Here is a 21,903-nt window from a genome sequence, read left to right on the forward strand (position 1 = left end):
ATTCGTGTATTAAAACAAATTTAGGATTTTTAAATAATTATGAAAACAATTAATTTGATGACGTATAGACACTCGTCACCTCGCCTATACATCGTTCACATGCATTTCACATAACTAATAATTTAAATGTTCTATTCCCTCAAGTCAAGGTTAACCACGACACTTACCTCGCTTTGTAAATTCCAATAAATTATTCGACCACAGCTTTCCCTTTTGAATTTGTCTCCAAAAGCATCAAATCTATTCACAAACAATTCGATATACTCAATACGAATCATAGGAAATAATTTCATATGAATTTACTAATTTTTCGGATAAAAATATGAAATTCATTTAAATATTCGACTGTGAGACCCACGTCTCAAATCCCGAAAAAAATCTCAAAATTCAAACACCCTTTCCGATACGAGTTCAACCATACAAAACTTATCTAATTCCGATGTCAAATGGACCTTCAAATCTTAAATTTTCGTTTTTGAAAGATTTTATAAAAATCTGATTTTTCTTCCATAAACTCATGGATTCATGATGTAAATGAGTATGGAATCATAAAATATAATCAATATAGAATAAGGAACACTTATCCCAATTTTTTCCGTGAAAATCGCCCAAGAATTCGCCTTACCCGAGCTCAAAATGACCAAAATGAGTAAAACTCGCGTACTCTTCGATTTATACACTGCCCAAGCATTTCTGCACCTGCGGTGCCTGGGCTCGCATTTGCGAAAACAATCTCGCATCTGCGAAATGGGACTGCCAGGCGAGGCCTCGCATCTGCGGAGGAAAAATGCACACCTGTGTTGCCTTCCGCTTATGCGATCGTTGAGTTCGCTTCTGTGGACGCGCGAGTGCGTGCAAGTTTCCGCACCTGCGGACTTTTGCCCAGCTTGCCCAAGCCGCTTCTGGGAGCTCACACCTACGGTCCAAAATCCGCAGGTGCGATTACACCAAAAGGCCAAATATCAGATTTTTTATTAATATCACATCAAACATCGTTGAAATTACAATTCACACCCCGATTGAAACTTTTGAGTTTTAAACTTTCCAATTTGCAAATCTCGTGCCAAAATATATTAAATGAATCCAGAATGACTTCAAATTTTGCACACAAGTCCTAAATGATATAACTGAGCTATTTCAATTTCCAGAATTGAATTTCGACTCCGATATCAAAAAGTTAATCCTTTGGTCAAACTTGGAAATCTTTAGCCTTTAAATTACTAGTTTATGTTAAATGGTCATAACTTGAGCTAGGGATCTCCAAATTAAATTTTGGGCATACGCTCAAGTCCCAAATCACGATACGCCCAAGTCGGTTTGCTCAAAATGTTGATCAAAGTCAACTCAATTGAGTTTTAAAGCTCTATTTTATATTTTAATCTATTTTTCACATAAAAACTTTTCAAAAAGTTTTACGTACTGCGCACGTCAGTCGAAGAGTGATAAATAGTGCTTTTCGATGTCTTAGAATACAAAATTTATTATTAAATTTAAGGATGACACTTTGGGTCATCACAATATATTATACAAAAATAATAGGAAACAAATAGGAGTGATAGCAACCATAATCAACTAGTTTTGTAAACAGCAAGGTAACAAGAACACCATAAATATTTCTCAAACGAATAATAAACACAAGTACATCTAATTAACCAAGTCCTTCAAAATATACATCTTTTATCTATAATTTTTTCAAATAAAAATCTTTAGAATGTAATCCGTATAATTAAATGTATCTCGAATATACTTCCTCCAAATAAATATCTTACGAATATAATTCTTTCAAATAAATATCTTCAAATATAATTCTTTCAAGTAAATATCTTTCGAATATAATTCTTTAAAGTAAATACCTTTCGAATATAATTCTTTCAAGTAAAAGTCACCATGTGACACCTCATTTAACTTTTCTGGTGTGAGAAATATATTCAATATATCACATCAAATGGCACGATAATACCTTCGTGCACTTGTCTCATTCTCACCCGATATATATATATATATATATATATATATATATATATATATATATATATATATATATATATATATATATATATATATACTCATTCTCACCCGATATATATATGTAGATCAAATCAATTGGCATGGCAACACCCTTCATGCATTTATCTCTTTCTCACTGTGCATACATATAACAATACCAACTAGGTGGGAGAAATGTCAATAATAATAAAAAAAAATAAAATGGGAGGCACACAAGAAGCAACAACGACTACAAGTCACATAGAAAACATAGGGGCATAATAACATCTCAAGATAAAGGCGTGAATGTATACACAACGAAAAGATATCACAATATAATGTATGTCTCTCGTCCTCGCCTGCACGAAAACACCCTTCGTGCCATGAACATATAATAATATAAAAATAATGGCACGGCATCACCCTTCGTACTTTACACTCTCAATGGCACATCACCCTTCGTGCTTTACACTCTCAATTGGCACGGCATTACCCTTCGTGTTTTACACTCTCAAATGACACGGTACCACACTTTGTGATTTATACTCTCCCTCACATGATAATATAATTCAAATGGCACGGCATCACCCTTCGTTCTTTACACTCTCAAATGGTACGTGATCACCTTTCGCGCTTTACACTCTTCCTTACCAAGCACATGTATATCATTAACAAGCAAGGTAGGAAGCATAAATAACATCAAGGAGAGTGTTTAAACGATAACACAATACAACAATTCATATCACAATTTTCCCACTCACCACAACCAAATTCCAAAGATGTAGTAAAATCAATAAATTTCTCAACAAATAGCCCAAGGCTCCACAAAACGTATATAAAACCTCAAAAACAACAACATAGATGGAAAAGTAACTCAGCATAGGACACCAACTTCTTTATTCCAAATTTTTAATAAATATAAATTAATGCCTCATTTTAAACTTACATAATAATTATTTCCAGATAAGGATTTCAAGAAAAATATCAAATCAACAAATATATAGAATTCACATAAAATCCAAGTGACAATAATACTAAATTATCATATAAAATATAAACTCGACAAATAAGTAATGAGGCATGACAATTCAAGGATTTACCAAATATCAACAATTATCCAATTAAATACATAAAAATGCCTAAAACTTTAAACCAATAAAATTTACACATATAAGCCGTACATACTCGTCAGCTCACGTACATAGCTTCCAATCACATAATTTTCACATAAGACTCAATGCCTAAGGGGTAATTCCCTCACTCAAGGTTAGAAAAGATACTAACCTTTTTTGAAGTTATGTCAATATTTCAAAATAGTCTTCTTGCTTAAATTGACCTCCGGACAGCTCAAGTATATCCAAATTAATGCGATTAAGTCAATATAGATTATAGGAATTAATTCCATATGAAAATACAAATTTTCTAACAAAATCTGAAATTGCACTCAAAAATCGCTCCGTGGCCCACGTTTCGGTACCCGACAAAAGTTACAAAATATGAACTCCCATTCAACCACGAGTCCAACCATATAAAATTTACCAAATTCTGACTTCAACTAGACCTCCAAATCTCAAATTCTTATTTTGAAATCCCTAGGCCCAAATTCTCAAATTTCACCTCAAAAACATGTAATCTAGTCGAAATACTCAATGATAATCCAATATTATTGACTAACAATGATTAGAAGTGACTTACCTCAAGATTTTCCGTGAATTCTCGCTCAAACATCGCCTCAACCCGTGTTTGAAATGTCAAAATATGAGAAAAACTTTTGGACCCTTCGTTTATATTCTCCCCAGACATTTTTTGCATATACGATGCACTTAGCCGTATCTGCGGTCTCGCAGATGCCAGGGCCTTCACGCGTCAACGGTATGAGATGCTTCTGCAGACAACAATCCGCTTCTGCGAAGAAATTGTCCGCTTCTGCGATGAGGCTTGGCCTTTCCCTTTTCCGCTTCTGCGGTAAGGAGTGCGCATCTTCGGCCACTGCCCTTCCTAGTCCATGCCGTATCTGCGACCATTTTGTCTCTTTTGCAGTCGCGCGCCTGCGACCATTTCCATCACATGTGCGATTACACCAGAACTGGAAAAATTTCAGAATTGCTCAAGTCCAAATTTGATCCGTTTAACAATTCGAAACTCATCTGAGGCCCTCGGGGCCTTAATCAAATATAGAAACAAGTCCTAAAATATAATACGAACTTAGTCGAGGCCTCAAATCACATCAGCCATACCGAAACTACGAATCGCACCTCGAATCAAACTTATGAGTTTATGAAATTTCAAAATTCTATAACTTGTGCCGAAACATATCAAATCAATCCGGAATGACCCTAAATTTTGCACACGAGTCCTAAATGACATAATGGAGTTGTATAAATTTTTGGAATCAAATTTTGACCCCGATATCAATAAAGTCAAATCCCGATCAAATTTTCTAAAAATCTTCCATTTTCCAACATTCACCAAAATGCGTCAAATTATCCTATGGACTTTTAAATCCAAATTCGGACATACGCCTAAGTCCGCAATCACCATACGAAGTTATTGACATCATCAAAATCCTATTCCGGATTCGCTTGCTCAAAAGTCAAACTCCGATAAACTCTTTTCATTTAAACTTCAAAAATAAGGATTGTTCTCCCAATTTGATCCCAAATCGTCTGCAAACCAAACTCAACCACATACGTAAGTCATAATACGTATTACGAGGTTGCTCGAAATCTTAAGCCGCTGAACGGGATGCTAATACTGAAAACGATAAGTCGGGTCATTACATGTACACACATTTGATTGAGGTCCGGGGTGACTCGAACGTGTTTCAACGCATTATGGTGTTTACAAGGTTATTTTTGAATATTTTTTAATTTATTTTAAATTTACTCTATTCTTATTTTCTCTCAAATTTAATTTTTATTTTAACTTTCTAAATTCTTTTTTTTCAAATATTATTCCTTTTACATTATTTATCTTTTATTTTCTTATTTCTCATTTCTCAACCTTCACTTCACGTGTTTCTGCATAATTTCTCATATTTGATCACACACTTAAGTTTTGCTGATGATTTGCTACTATTTGCTATAGGGGATCTGAAATCAATACATGCAATTCAACAGAAGTTCTACCAGTTCACTCAAGCTTCTGGGCTACAAGCAAAACTCAACAAGAGTGAGGCCTACTTTGGAGGGGTTGCCTGAGATCATAAATAACTGTTCTTTAGTGGCAACCTCTCATTGAAAAAATGACTGCCAAAATTACTTCTTGGACTGCTAAGATTTTGTCTTATGCTGGGATGACTCAATTAGTTCAGAGTGTTTTGTTTGGTATACAAGCTTTCTGGGCACAATTATGTGTAATACCAACAAAAGTGATCAAACTTATTGAGGGATTGTGCAGGTCCTACATATAGTCGGGGGTCAATGAAATTACAAAGAAGACATTGGTTGCGTGGGACAAAGTTAGCTTACCCAAAGCTGGGGGTGGCCTTAACCTCACCAACTTGAAGATTTGGAACAAAGCAGCAATAACAAAGACTTGCTAGGACTTAGCACACAAACATGACAAATTATGGATTCACATATGACATCAAAGGGAAACATATCACTAACATGCCAATACCATAACAAGCTTGCTAGATGGTGAGGAAAGTGATAGAGGCTAAAGAGATACTGGAAAAAGATACTTTGAACAATCACACAAAAGAAGCTTGATCAGACAAATCTACCTATATTTTCTTGCTGACTATAGTCGAGTGGAATGGAAGAGCTTAATGTTCAACAATGCAGCAAGACCAAGAGCAAGATTCACAATGTGGCTAATGCTGTAGGGAAGATTGCTGACTTGTGATAGACTAAGCAAATGGGGAAATACTGTAGATCCTCAATGTGTGCTTTGCAGAATGCAAGAGGAAACGAAAGATCATTTGTTTATACAGTGTGAATACACAAAGCATATCTGGAACAAGCTATGTCAATGAATACAGACACAATATTTGGGAGCTCTGGATTGGCAACAATTCACACAATGGGCAATTCAATGTTCTAGAGGAAAATCCCAACGGGTACAGATGTTCAAAGTTGTGTATGCAGAAGCAGTTCATCAAATATGGATTGAAAGGAACATACGAATCTTTGAACAAAACAATCGAGTGTGGGAGAAGATTGCGAATGAAGTAGCCTATGTTTGTAGTGTTCGAGTAACTCCTAGGAACAAGTCTTTTTTGCATAGTTTGTGTTTCTAGGGAGTAGAGTATGGCCTTTGTCCGGAGATTTGATAGCAAGTTGTGTTAGCTTTGCTATGGTTTTGTAATTGATTCTTGGTGATTAATAAAATAAGTTAGTTACCAAAAAAAAATATGATATATTACTTATTAATATTTAACTAGTATTCTCATTTTTCAACTGTTATTTTTTGTGATTCCATGTACTTGCTCATATTTTTTATTTTATTTTATTTCCTTCATTTAACATAATTGTGCTATTATTCTAGTTTTAAAACTACACACCTACTAATATTAAAAATAATGAGTCATTAATAAATTTGATATATAACGAGTGATGTCATTAAAGTAGAATCTCATTCTTGAATAAGGTTATAGACTTATATTTTCCTTTTCTTTTGAATTATATTTACTTATTATGTTGAAACTTATTTTATGTTATGTTGTAATTAACATAAGAGTATTATGTTTTTTTTAAAATTTTAAATTTATATTTTAATTTCGGTTCCATTTTATTTGCTTTAGTAGTATTGATTATTAATTCAAATTGTATGCCATCCATTTTTCAGTTAGAGTTGATATATAGATTATTTTTTCGTAAAATATATGAGTAATGTTATGGAATTATATTTATAAATCTTAATCTTTTTATCAAACATGCAGTCCATGATGTTCTTAGAAAATATGTACTTTTAGTTTTTATAATTAATTAAAGTAAAACATTATTAACTTAAAAAATATATGTCAATTATTTTTACAATATTAGTTACAAATATATGATTAGTAAGTAATATATTTTCATGAAACAATATGTATCTTAAGTGTCAAATTTAATATCATTTATAAAGGTATATATTTGTTAAATATTTAACTTTTAATGTTTGATAATTATCTTTATATTAAATTTTTTTATTTAACAATTACACTTGTGCAACCAAACAGTACACTTGTAATTACACTGTAATTACATTATGACAAACAAACATGTCGTCGTAATTATAATAAAGTATAATTACTAGGTTGTGTAATTACTACCCTACTAATTATACCAATTTCAATTACCTGGTGGCTTTCCAAACAGACCCTTAATGTTGAAGTATGTGTATCATGTGCGGTAATGGAGATACGATCGCACTAAGGAAATTCAAAATATAAGGAAGTAAACACATGAATAGTTCTTGGGTTATGTAAATGGGATTCAACATCTACTATATACTATAATAAATAATCTTCCTTAATATATACAGTATAATTTCTAGGCGAATGAGAATTCGGATGGACCTCTTTGTGCCCCTTAGCTCCGCCCTTAGATCGCGTGTTTTTTTACATCCGTCTCATTTCAACATCATGATCCATTATAGCTTTGTTTTTGTACTCTATATCCGACTATAAAGAATTTATCAAGTATCCTGCAAATTGACTTCGGTACCAAAGAGAACAATAGAAGCCATAACGATGTTAAGACTATTGCATAAACCCTACCAAAATAGATGGTCGCAAATAAGGCGAAAATAATCAAATAAACACTTGAGCTAGATTTCTTGATATCATCACTTGTTGCTGCTGAAGCACTTATGGCATTTCTGTGGTTGTATGAATATGGCCTTGATGACTGTTTTCCCTTAGATAAATTGCCAATTGAAGTAATTTCCCTTTGCTGGTTATGATTACCCTTCAAAACTAGCGTTTCTTGATTCCTTGAGTGATCACCATGTAATGCTTTGAGTAACTTGTCCCTTCTATTTCGCCTGTAATTACTTCTTGATTCAAACTGCAAAATTGAAGGTTGCACTCGTCGTGACTCTAGCTATTACTTGGCGACTGTTGAAGACGTAATTCAGTAAATAAAAGAGCCATATATCTAACAATAACAAAGCAGCTAAAAATCATGAGTTTGAGTCTTAATACCACCAACAATCAAAAAAAAAATTCATGTGCTTCACCATGAAGAAAATATCAGGTCGGCAAGAGACATATTAAAAATATAATTAAGTAAATATAAGTGTATCACTGATTGAATGATTACACACTTCGACAGCAATAATATTTACAAAATTGATACACTCACATATATATCCTGGAGTTTGGATAGTCTAACATCAAAAATGGAAAAAGACAATTGGAAAGACTTTTAGATTCACAAGAAAGACTACTAACCAGTGGATCATTTTTGCCACATCTTTTTGTAATAATTGGAGAAGACCGATCAATAGTGTGGTTGTGAAGAACAGAGTCCTCAACAATGGGACGAAAACAAAGGAAGAACTTGCTCTTCATTGTCTTCTTTAAGCAAAAGACAAAGTATACTATTGGCCACACCAAAATATGAGTGTGTAATATATATAGAGAATAAAAGATGATAAGAGAGTGGTGAAAAACAAGAAAATGCTCTGCTTTGTTTGGTGGGGATTCAACAGTCTTGGCCGGCTGGCCCCTTTCTTCTCTATTTTAGTAACAATATTGGATTCGGAGAGTACTTTATGAACGAGTTTGGTGTTGGCCTAATAGTTGCGAATTGCGATTTTTAAGTACATATTTCAAATCTCACCAATCACTAAACGACTTCTATACTGTAATTTTTCTTCTTTTCTTTGTGTCATTTAAATATTTTCTTAAATGTCTTTTGTTTGATAAGATATGGGCAGTTAAAAAATATTTACACAGTGGAGTTTTTTAGTTTTTGACGTGGAATTTATATAGTGCTAAGCGCTGATAAAAATTAGTTTCGTAACCTTAATTTACTATATTATAGTGAGTAAAGTTATTTTAATATGAAAAAGTAATTTTAGACCTTCCATCGATAAACTTCAGTATTATGAGTGAAATCAACTTTAGCTTCTTAAGTTCCAAACAAAGAATTAACCTTACATATGACTATGAATTGTCAATATTAATTAAAATATAAAAGCAAATTGAGCATGTGAAAAAGGGACAGAACAATGTCCCAACATTAAAGTCTTGAGGCTCTCTGCCTAACTAAATAAAAAGATGAATTGACCTTAATTAAGATGAACTTTAATTAACTCTGTAAACAACACGCTTTACTTGTTCGAGTCTTATTATATTTCTATCCTGTAGTCTTTCTTTTGGACAATGTATGTGATGAGACTTTAAAATGTTGGAGAAGATACAAACCTAGTGGCATTATTTAATTATAATATGTGCCTTTTGTCTTAGCCTTTTAGTTGATTATCTGCTAACAAAGTACCACCATGATTTAGCAACTTGTTGTAGCGGCTTACATGACCGAGCAACCACTACTAAAAAAGAGTGTAATTCCGTCCGCTATTTCCGACCAAAATCAGTCGGAAATTAATAATTTCTGACCGAATTCCGACCGATTTTAATTGGTCGGGAAAACAATGGTCGCAAACGTGTACCGATCGAATTCGGTCGAAAACGTCAAAGCGTTGACTGACTGTCAAACTTTAATTTCTGACCGAAATCGGTCTGAAATAATTAAATATATTTTTTTTTAATTTTCAAATTTCCGACCGAAATCGGTCGGAAACTATTATTATTATTATTATTTTTCATTTTCATTTGCCGACAGAATTCAGTCGGAAATTTAAAATAATAATAATTTTATTTAATTAAATAATTAGTTGTAAATTGTAATAAATTATTAATTTATTTATAAAAATAAATATAAATTCATAATTTCCGACCGAATTCGGTCGGAAATCTGGGTAAAACTGGGCAAAATTGCCTATTTTTGAGCTACACCACCTGCCAATTACAACCAATATATGGCAGCATTACATTGCTTCCATTCAACCATAATTAATCAACAACAATGAATATACTAACAACAACAATAACAATTAACTAACAAAAACTATTAACTACACTATCAACCATTAGCTAACAACAACAACAACTAATAACAACCACAACAAGAACTACTAAAATGTTCAATAACAAAATAATAATATAATCATCATTCAAAACTAGTCTCAACTAAATATTGACAAGTTCAATACTTTGTTTAGCAATACACACCATTCAATCAGTTTTTTATCTAGCATCATCTCCATCTTCATTCCTAGAACCTTCATCGTCGATTCTTAAATAAACAAGAGTAGCTATTCCCTTCCCTTAGTGGATGACTAACGGCCTCTAACTGTTCATAAAAATATTTTACCTCTTCGTTAGGAGATTGTTCAACACTTTCATGGGTTTCAAAATCGAAGTGCATCCCAAAAGCATCCGCAACCATTTCATGGTATCTAGGATGTTGAACGTTATTCTCCACCGACCTACTACTTTCACCAACAACTACATTATGAAATACACCATCACTACCATCAATCTCTCCATGACTAGTCCACACAAAATAATTATCCATAAATCCTTTTTTATAAAGATGAGCCTTAACATCCTCCGATCCAAAAAATTGCAAACACTTGCACTTCACACCAGGACAAATAATCAACCCTCCAATCCGAAACGGTTCAAGTGACATTGCATGCGTAATAAATTCTTTAACCCCTTCTATAAATTACTTCCTTGAAAACCGATGATTAGGATAATTCCTATTATACATCCAACTACGATATTCCATCTACATAAAGAATGAATAAATTATATTAATCATAGTTCAAATTAATTTATAGAATTAAGTTATATAATAAACTTTAGTTACAATATAATTAATTTAAATAATTTGAGTGCTTATTAATTTAAAAGTTCATATATATCCCTAAAATAATAATAATCTTCTAACATAGATAATGCTATCATAAACATAATCAATATGGGTAAACCCTAAATCTAATTAATCATTAACTAAACTCTAGTTTATACAATAGAAGAATTAAAATTACTTAAATTAAAAAATGTAGATAACTAACCTTGAAAGAGAAGAGAGGGGGTTTGATTTTGGGTGCTAAAAGCAGTGGGTGGTGGCAGCGGAGGAAGCAGTGGTGGCAGCCGGCGGCCGAACAATGGCGGGGGAGGGGAGGGAGACGATGGGGGGCTTTGATTTTGGGTGAGGAGGGAGACAAGAGTTGATTTTGGGTGAAAATGCAACTAGAAAGGAGATGATGAGAAATGGAAGAGAGATAGAGAAAATGGGAAAATGGGGAAGAAGCCCGTTCCTGGCAGATCTAAATTGAAAATTTCCGACCGAAATCGGTCGGAAAATTCGATCGGAAATATTAAGTGACATTTGACCGTTTGACCATGCCATTTCCGACCGAAATCGGTCGGAAATGTTTAGTTAATATTTAATAATTAGTTAACTACTTATTATTTATTATAAGTTATATATATATAAGTTTTATATATATATATATAAGTATTAAATATTATTTATTTAAAAGCTCAATATTATTTACACACACAAATATATAGTATAGTATAATATATATACTAAGTGTATAGTATATAAGCTATATTCGATATAACATTAGCTATATTAAGATGTGTGTATATATATATATAAAAGCTCATTATTATTTACACACACAAATATATAGTATAGTATAATATATATACTAAGTGTATAGTATATAAGTTATATTCGATATAACATTAGCTATATTAAGATGTGTATATTTATATATATATATATAAAAGCTCTTTATTATTTACACACACAAATATATAGTATAGTATAATATATATACTAAGTGTATAGTATATAAGTTATATTCGATATAACATTAGCTATATTAAGATGTGTATAGTATATAAGCTATATTCGATATAACATTAGCTATATTAAGATGTGTGTATATATATATATATATATATATATTCGATAAAATATTAGCTATATTAAGATGTCTCTCTCTCTCTATATATAATATAGTATAAGATGTATATATAGTATAGTATTAGAGTTGTAGTTTAGGAAGTAATTGAGTCTTGTCTTATTTCGTACCGTTGTGAGACTAGTCTGGTAGAGTTTTTGTCTAAACTAGCTCGAGGCAATGTCGTGTCTTACTATTCTGCGTTTCAGTGTCAGACCTATTTAGTAGCTATCGTTTTTGTTTTTGCTTTTTTTGTTTTTGCTTTGCATCTTTCTTCTAGATTTCATGTTGTTCCTATTTTTCCTATGATTTATGTGATGATATTGATATTGTCTTATTTTGTCTTTTTGTTCTCTTGAGCCGAGGGTCTTTCGGACACAGCCTCTTTACCTCTTCGGGGTAGGGAAAGGTCTGCGTACACACTACCCTCCCAAACCTCACTAGTGGGATTTCACTGGGTTGTTGTTGTTGTTGTATATATAGTATAGTATAATATATATATACTAAGTGTATAGTATATAAGCTATATTCGATATTACATTAGCTATATTAAGATATCTATATATATATATATATATAGATAGAGAGAGAGAGAGAGAGAGAGATATAGATAAATAATTATTTTTGTACAGTATATACAAGTATGACCAAATATTTGACCAATTTCCGACCGAAATCGGTCGGAATTTTTATTTTTTTGCTGTCAGAAAATTTTCGTTGACTTTTGCGACCAAATACTCTTATTTTCGACCGATTTCGGTCGGAAAGCTTTGGACGGAAATCACCCGATTTCTAGCAGTGAACAAGACTTTATGTGTTCTAGTACAGGATTAAGAACTTACTCCTCTTGAGTTTACACCAAATTATACCAGCTTATCATGATTAAGTGATTTAATTATGATATAAGAATATACATTAATTATCTTTTTTTTAATAATAAAAGCCACCATGGTGGTGTGAGGGTTAAGGCATGACCCTCAACCTGTATATTACCAAAATCCAAAAAGTAAACACATGAAGCAGGGGGCATGATGCCTAACCTCTCCCAAGTACATATGTTAGTTGGATATCACCAACTTTAAATTCATGTGAGGCTTGCAAAAGTTACATTGTGCCCAATCAGTAGCTTGATTAGTTAGAGATATACGGAGAAGGGAATCTGTCTAGTTAAGGTTTGTTAGGATAAATATAACAAAAAAGATAATTACATAATTATTCACGGGTAATATCATGGCTCCTCTTGATTTGTCTGATTCTGAAGCATGGGAGTGTGACGATCCAAAATGTTATCGTATGTTTTAGAATTCGAATTTGAGCTCTTAAACCTTACAAATCTTATTTTTTTACTCTTCGATTTACGTGAACAGTACGGGCAGGTTTCCGAAAAGTTTTTATGTTGAAAACTATTGAAAATAAGAATGTGTGCCTTAAAAGTTGATTTTTGTTGACTTCGACCAACATTTTTGATAAACGGGCCCGGATCCGTACTTTAACGGTCCCGATAAGTTCGTATCGAATTATGGGACCTGGGCGTATGCCCACAATTGAATTCGGAGGTCCCTAGCTTGAGTTATGATTTTTTGATGAAAATTAAAAGTCTAAAAATTATTTGTTTTTAAGAATTGATTGATATTTGATATTGTTAGCATCAGGTTCGTATTTTAGTTCCGGAATCCGGTACAGGTACGTTATGATATTTAAGACCTGTCTGTGAAATTTGGTGAGAAACAAGGTTGATTTGATGTGATTCGGACGTCCAGTTGAGAAGATAGAAATTTTAAAGTATTTTTGAGAATTTCATTTGATTTTGTGCTAAATTCGTAGTTTTAGGTGTTATTTTGAAATTCGTATGATATTTTTAGACTTGTGTGCATGTTTGGTTTGGAACCCTGAGGGCTCGGGTGAGTTTCGGATAGGCTACAGAGTGAGATTTGACTTGGAAAACATTGTTGGGCATCTGATATTATTGGAGGCCTATGATCTCGCATTTGCGAGATCAGGCATCGCAATTGCGACCTCTGAGAGGTTCGCATTTGCGAGCTTCTCATTGCAAATGCGAAGAGAAGCTGGGCCAATAGTTTTTGCATTTGCGAGTTTTCTTTTTCATTTGCGAAGGGAGTCGGGGAAGGGCAGTGATCACAAATGCAATCATTTAGTCGCATTTGCGAAGATTCAAGGTCGCATTTGCGAACTTATCTTCGCATTTGCGAAGGCAGCAAAAGTGTGAAGGGCTTAGAATTTGCGATGACTCCTTCGCATTTGCGAAGCTCAGGTCGCAAATGTGACATCTGCAGCTGATCAAAATGACTTTTGGACGGGAATTTTCATTCATTTCCCAAATATTTAAGACCTAAAACACAATAAACGATTTTCCAAAGACCATTTCTTCCCCCAAATCATAGGTAAGTGATTCTAAACTGGTTTATTTCAATCTTTCACTACATTTTACAAGATTTCAACCCAAAATCTAAGGTTTTCATGGTAGAATTAGGGGTTTTGGGGTAGAAACTAGGGAATTCGGAAATTTGGGGATTTAGACCTCAATTTGAGGTCGGATTCCAAAAGCAATTATATATTCGGGATCGGGGGTGAATGAGTAAATATATTTTGATCCGAACCTTGGGTTTTGACCAAGCGGACCCGGGGTCGATTTTCGACTTTTTGGAGGAAAATTTGAAAAATCTAAATTTATGCAATGTAATTGATTTCTTTAGCAATATTTGATATTATTTCGTCATTTTTGAATAGATACGAGTGGTTTGGAGGTGAATTCTAGAGAAAACGTTGTGATTGAGAATTAAGTGGCCTTCGGAGCGAGGTAAGTGTTGTGTCTAACTTTGGCTTAAATGAGTAGGTATTGTGTGAGTATTTGCTACGTGTTTTGTTATTGAAAACGATGTAGAGTTGAGATGACGAGCATCTATGCATTGGGGTCGAGTCATAGCATACGAGTGAAATTTCATTCTTGCAAATTTGTAGTCTTAAAGCTTGTTATCCATGCCTATTGTTGTTGTTGAAATATTGGGAGACTTGTATTCGGTTTCACCAAGGTTGATAAAATTGTGAATATTGATTCGAGGTTGAGATGTTAAATTGTGAAAGTAATCATTGATGAAATATTGATTTCTTCATGAAACTTCTCTCTATCCGTTGTTATTGATTCTGTAAATTATGAGGAAGAGTGTAAAGCACGAAGGGTGATGCCGTGTGTGATTTATTTATATTGTGAGGAAGAGTGTAAAGCACAAAGGGTGATGCCGTGTATATTATGAGAGGTTTAAAGCACGAAGGGTGATGTCGTGTATATTATGAAAGGTTTAAAGAACGAAGGGTGATGTCGTGTATATTATGAGAGGTTTAAAGCACGAAGGGTGATACCGTGTATATTATGAGAGGTTTAATGCACGAAGGGTGATGTCGTGCCGTTCTATTTATTTATTTGGTGAGGTTAAGAGTAAAAGCACGAAGGGTGATGTCGTGCAGTTTTTCTTGTTATTTTAATTGCTCAATTCCTTTAAGAATTTTCGGTTTAATTTTGTCGTGCATGATTATACTATTAAGGTTATATGTGGGTGTCTTGTCCTAGCCTCGTCACTACTTCGCCAAGGTTAGGCTCGCCACTTACCAGTACATGGGGTCGGTTGTACAGATGCTGCACTCTGCACTTTTTGTGCAGACTTTGATACCGGTTCGGGTTGATCAAAATTTTGCTATTGGTCCGCTATACGGAGACTCAAGATAGATCTATCAGCGTTCACAGACCTTGAAGTCCCCGCCTATCTTTTCTGTTCTACTGTTTCTGTCATTCAGACAGTTGTATTTATTTCAGATTATTACTTGTAGTAAATTCTAGAATGCTCGTGAATTGTGACTCCAAATCCGGGTGGTAGTAATTAATACAGTTTTATGATAGTCTGCATTTATTATATTTCATCTTAATTAACTATTGTTAATTACTGAATGAAAATAAGGAATTGGTTAATGATTCTCTAACGTTGGCTTGCCTAGCAAGTGAAATATTAGGCGCCATCACGGTCCCGTCGGTGGGAAATTTCGGGTCGTGACTGTTGGTATCAAAGCACTAGGTTACATAGGTCTCACGAGTCATGAGCAAGCTTAGTAGAGTCTGAAGGATCGGTACGGAGACGTCTGTACTTATCTATCAGAGGCTATGAAGTTTAGGAATAATATCACCTCTTTCATTCCTTATCGTGCGATATTGATTTTGCTTGAAACCTATATCTCACATTCCTTTGTATCTACTCGTGTATGACATTGCGCACTCAGTATCAATTTTGCGTCGATGGTTCGTGATGTCGTAGATGAACTACGAGGGAGCCAGAGATGCTCAAACATTGCCTAAATGTATGATTTCGACTGAAGATGCGGACGTATAAAGAGATCACTCTGTGAATAATGTGGGGGGTGCAACGTACCTTAGCATCTGGTTGATTTATACGAGTTGTGAAGGTTAATATTATGGACCATCGGACGTGGTGAACTATGACTACGCGCCGAGTGGGGGAGTCCACTATCAATGAATGGATTGCGAGTCATGTGTTATATCAGTTTTGGCCTAAAATGTATATATGTGGTACTGAAAGGTTCTCCCAAAATTTACATGTGTTTAAGGCCTGAGATTTTGTAGAGGATAAGGTTGGACTTACGGTATGTACGCCTCCGTAATAATCTTATACTTCAGTACCAAAGAAGTTAGAGAAACAACATTAAATTTACAGAAGGTCTACTCAGCATGGACGTCACGGTTGCGGATTTTGGGGTGCTTCGGAAGAAGTACAGTGGTTGACGAGATTCTGGACTAAGAATTATCTGTATGGAGCTTTACTTTTGTGATTATTAATATAAATAGGGGTAAGGGTTACCTCTGAGAAGAATCGAAGAGTATGTTAAGAAATGGGCCAGCTCAACAGTGTTGAGTCCGCATAATAAAAGAAGAAATTGGCCTTGGGAGATATAATTCTCCACATGTGTTCGTGGCAAGCCTATGAAGAGGGCAGACCAGCCAATACAACACCGCCCACTTGGCTCGGTTCTCAGAAATATTTTTGAAAGAGTTTTTTTCCCGGACTCTCCGAAATGCATGGCGCATAGGGTTTGAGCGATTGCGTCAGGTCACCATGACGGTGTCATAATATGCCATCAGGTTCAATCAGTTAGCCCGTCATATTCCTACTTTGTGTCCTACAACCAGAGAGCGAGTCGGTAGACTCATTAAAGGACTTAATTATGATCGTAAAAATTTGTATGATTCGGGAGCTACAGACTGATACTTCGTTTCTAATAGTGGTAGAAATTGCCAAGATATTAGAACGTGTTCGGGGTGACCAGGACGAAGAGACCAAGGAGACCAAGATGTCTCGAGGTTCTGGGGGATTCAGTAGATTCTACTCTGCGAGTATAAATCATTACAATGGGGGGTCGGGTAGTCAGCCAGCCCAGTTCGCACATCGGATTAATCGAGGTGCCCCAGTAAGTTCTTTTAATGCACCACTGACATGAGTTTCCTACAACGGTTATTCCAGTTATCTCGCACAGACTCAATATGAGCATCTAAACCCGCAAACTGTTTGTTATGAATACGGCGAGACTAGGCACATCATGAGAAAATTGTCCCAAACTTGGGAGAGGCATAATTCATCAAAGCACTCAGGCTATGTTCCCCATTGCAGTTACTACACCACCCACACGATCAGTTAAGGGTGTAGGACAGGCGGGTAGAAGGCGTCCTAGAGGTGGAGACCCAGCCGTTATTATATTTGTTTTATGGTATGGTGGATGTCGTTACATCAGATGGTGTCGTTATAGGTACGACCTCGATTTAAAATAAAGGAATAATTTCCTTAACTTGATTCGGTTCTGAGTATCAAGACGAGTCCTCATATTGTGCTTCACTTATGAGTGAGCTTCGTAATTCTATAACCTGCTTATGTGTTTACTTCTATTGAGAGGTTTTATGGAGATAACTACACCTATCATTCCATGATGGACTCTAATAAGATCTGTGAAGCTAAAGGTGCCTTTCTTGTACTTATTTCGGTATGTTTTGATGTATTTCGGGATAATTTATTTACAAATTGTGAATTATATACCCTACCGGTGTGGGGTTCATTATGTGTTGTGATTTTGTTTAATGAAAGTTATTTAAAAGGAGAAAATAGAAAGTTTAGATTGGCAAGATGTGCATATTACTTGTGATTCAGAACTGAGGCCGAGGTCCTCATATTTTAAAATAAATTGATATGTTTAAATCGGGCTATGAGCTACGGTGGAAGTTATATAAGGACGAGATCCTTGTGATAAAAAATTTTGTGTTTAAATTCTCCATTGTGAAATTAAATTTGTATTATATTACTAATAGGGAGTCATGCCTCCTAGGCTTATTTGAAAAGAAAAACAAATTGTATGAAATTCTCTATACATACTTGCCAAAATCGTGTTGTAATATTGAGTTGTAACCTACGAGGTAGGTGCCCGCCCAGGTGGCATTAAATGTAACTCGTTAATTCGGGTGAATAATTATGAGGTCTTCATACCTCGCATCTCGTTATTAGTATTGTGAAGGTTTGAAACGAGATTTTTGTTAATATGAAGTTAATTGACGATTCTGTAATTGATTATGAACAACTATTAAGACCAGATTGACCCATAAGGTGTTCCCCATTTAGATAGTCAGACGAGGGTAAGTTGAGCTTTCAGAAGCTCTAGGCCGCTTTGACTACAACGCTAGTGTTGGTATTACCCATAGGTTCAGGATCGTATACAGTATATTGTGACGCCTCTCACATTGGGCTTGGTGCAGTATTAATGCAAGATGGCAAGGTAATTGCATATGCGTCACGGTAATTGAAAGTTCACGAGAAGAATTATCATGTTCACGACTTAGAATTGGCAGCCATTGTTCATGCGCTGAAGATTTGGAGGCATTACCGCTACGGTGTCTCGTGTGAGGTATTTACTAATCATCGTAGCCTTCAGTATTTGTTCAAACAAAAGGATATTAATTTGAGGCAGAGAAGATGGTTGAAGTTGTTGAAAGACTATGATATCACCATTTTGTATCACCCCGGAAAGGCCAATGTGGTGGCCGATGCTTTGAGTAGAAAGGCTATGAGTATGGCCAGTCTTGCGTATATACCGGTTGGTGAGAGGCCATTAGTTGCAGATGTTCAGACTTTGGCTAATCAGTTCGTGAGATTAGATATTTCAGAACCCAGTCGGGTTCTAGCTTGCACAGTCACTCGGTCTTCTTTATATGAGCGCATCAGAGAGAGGCAATATGATGATCCCCATTTACTTGTCCTTAAGGACACAATGCGGCACGGTGATGCCAAACAGGTTGCTGTGGGGGAAGATGGGGTTCTGCGAATGCAGGGTCATATTTGTGTGCCTAATGTGGATGGGCTTCGTGAATTAATTCTTGAAGAAGCACACAGTTCCAGTTAATTCTCTTCATCTAGGTACCGCCAAAATGTATCAAGATTTGCGACAACATTATTAGTGGAGGAGAATGAAAAAGGATATAGTTGCATATGTAGCTCGGTGTCTGAATTGTCAGCAAGTTAAGTACGAGCATCAGAGATCTGGTTGTTTGCTTCAGAAGTTAGAAATTCCTGAATGGAAATGGGAGCGTATCACTATGGATTTTGTTGTTGGACTCCCACAGATTCAGAGAAAATTTGACGCAGTTTGGGTCATTGTGGATAGGTTAACTAAATCAGCACATTTCATTCCAGTGGCAGTTACCTATTCTTCAGAAAGGTTAGCTGAAATTTACATTAGTGAGATTGTCCGCCTTCACGGTGTGCCCGTGTCTATTATTTTAGATCGAGGTACGCAGTTTACCTCACACTTCTGGAGGGCTGTACAAAGTGAGTTAGGCACGCGAGTGGAGTTGAGTACAACATTTCATCCACAGACAGACGGACAGTCAAAACGCACTATTCAAATATTGAAAGATATGCTCCGCTCTTGTGTTATAGACTTTGGAGGTTCTTGGGATCATTTCTTACCACTTGCTGAGTTTGCTTATAATAATAGATACCATTCGAGCATTCAGATGGCTCCATATGAGGCATTATACGGAAGGCGATACCGATCGTCAGTTGGTTGGTTTGAACCGGGAGAGGCTCAGCTATTGGGTACAGACTAGTTCAGGAGGCCTTGGACAAGGTCAAGATTATACAGGATCGACTTCGTACAGCTCAGTCCAAGCAAAAGAGTTATGTCGACCGTAGAGTTCGTGATGTGGCATTCATGGTCGGAGAGAGGGTATTACTCTGGGTATCGCCCATGAAGGGTGTTATGAGATTTGGGAAGAAGGTCAAGTTGATCCCTAGGTATATCGGGCCATTTGAGATCCTCGAGAGAGTGAGGGAGGTAACTTACAGGCTTGCGTTGCCACCTAGTTTAGCAACTGTTCATCCGGTATTCCATATTTCCATGCTTCAAAAGTATCACGGCGATCTATCCCATGTGTTAGATTTTAGCTCTGTCCAGTTGGACAAGGATTTGACTTACGATGAGGAGCCGGTGGCAATTCTAGCCCGACAAGTTTTAGAGCGGTTGTTTTAGAGGTGGAGAATGTGATGACCCAAAAGGTCATCTTATGTTTTAGAACTCGAATCTGAGCTCTTAAGCCTTACAAATCTTATTTTTACCCTCATCGATTTGCGCGCTCAGTCCGGGCAGGTTTCCGGGAAGCTTTTATGTTGAAAACTATTGAAAATAAGAATTTGTACCTTAAAAGTTGATTTTTGTTGACTTCGGTCAATATTTTTGGTAAACGGGCCCGGATCCATACTTTGACAGTCCCGATAGATCCGTATTGAATTATGGGACCTGGCCTTATGCCCGGAATTGAATTCGGAGGTCACTAGCTTGAGTTATGAATTTTTGATGAAAATTAAAAGTCTGGAAATTATTTATTTTTAAGAATTGATTGACGTTTGGCATTGTTAGTATCGGGTCCGTATTTTGGTTCTGGAACCCAGTACTGGTTCGTTATGATATTTAAGACCTGCCTGTGAAATTTGGTGAGAAATGGGGTTGATTTGACGTGATTCGGACGTCCAGTTGAGAAGATGGAAATTTTAAAGTGTTCTTGAGAATTCCATTTGATTTGGTGCTAAATTCATAGTTCTAGGTGTTATTTTGGTGATTTGATCGCGCGAGCAAGTTTGTATGATGTTTTTAGACTTGTGTGCATGTTTGGTTTGGAGCCCCAAGGGCTCGGGTGAGTTTCGGATAGGCTACGGAGTGAGATTTGGCTTGGAAAATATTTTTGGGCATCTGATATTTTTGCAGGCCGTTCTTCTCTTCGCATTTGTGAGATCAAGCATCACAATTACAACCTTTGAGAGGTTCGCATTTGCACGCTTCTCATCGCAAATGCGAAGAGAAGCTGGGCCAATAGTTTTCGCATTTGCGAAGGGAGTCGGGGAAGGGCAGTGATCGCAAATGCGATCATTTAGTCGCATTTGCGAAGATTCAAGGTCGCATTTGCGAACTTATCTTCGCATTTGCGAAGGCAACAGAAGTGTGAAGGGCTTCGCATTTGCGATGACTCTTTCGCATTTGCGAATTTCAGGTCGCAAATACGACATATGCAGCTGATCAAAATGACTTTTGGACGGGAATTTTCATTCATTTCCCAAATTTTCAAGACCTAAAACACAAGAGGCGATTTTTCAAAGACCATTTCTTCCCCAAATCATAGGTAAGTGGTTCTAAACTGGTTTCTTTCAATCTTTCACTATAGTTTACAAGATTTCAACCTAAAATCTAAGGTTTTCATGGTAGAATTAGGGGTTTTGGGGTAGAAACTAGGGATTTCAGAAATTTGGGGATTTAGACCGCAATTTGAGGTCTGATTCCAAAACCAATTATATATTCGGGCTCGGGGGTGAATGAGTAAATGGA

General features: G+C 35.6%; 1 long non-coding RNA gene across 1 annotated transcript; it reads right to left on the minus strand.

The window, feature by feature from the left end:
* Positions 1 to 7,420: 7,420 nt before the first annotated feature.
* LOC104113055 (uncharacterized) lies at positions 7,421 to 8,691 on the minus strand. Its single transcript, XR_011409063.1, has 2 exons — positions 8,366 to 8,691; positions 7,421 to 7,979 (listed from the first exon to the last, which is right to left on the minus strand). It is a non-coding gene; the product is annotated as an uncharacterized lncRNA (long non-coding RNA).
* Between the last annotated feature and the right edge of the window lie 13,212 nt (positions 8,692 to 21,903).

The sequence above is a fragment of the Nicotiana tomentosiformis genome, chromosome 6 (genome assembly GCF_000390325.3).
Source record: "Nicotiana tomentosiformis chromosome 6, ASM39032v3, whole genome shotgun sequence".
NCBI lineage: Eukaryota > Viridiplantae > Streptophyta > Magnoliopsida > Solanales > Solanaceae > Nicotiana > Nicotiana tomentosiformis.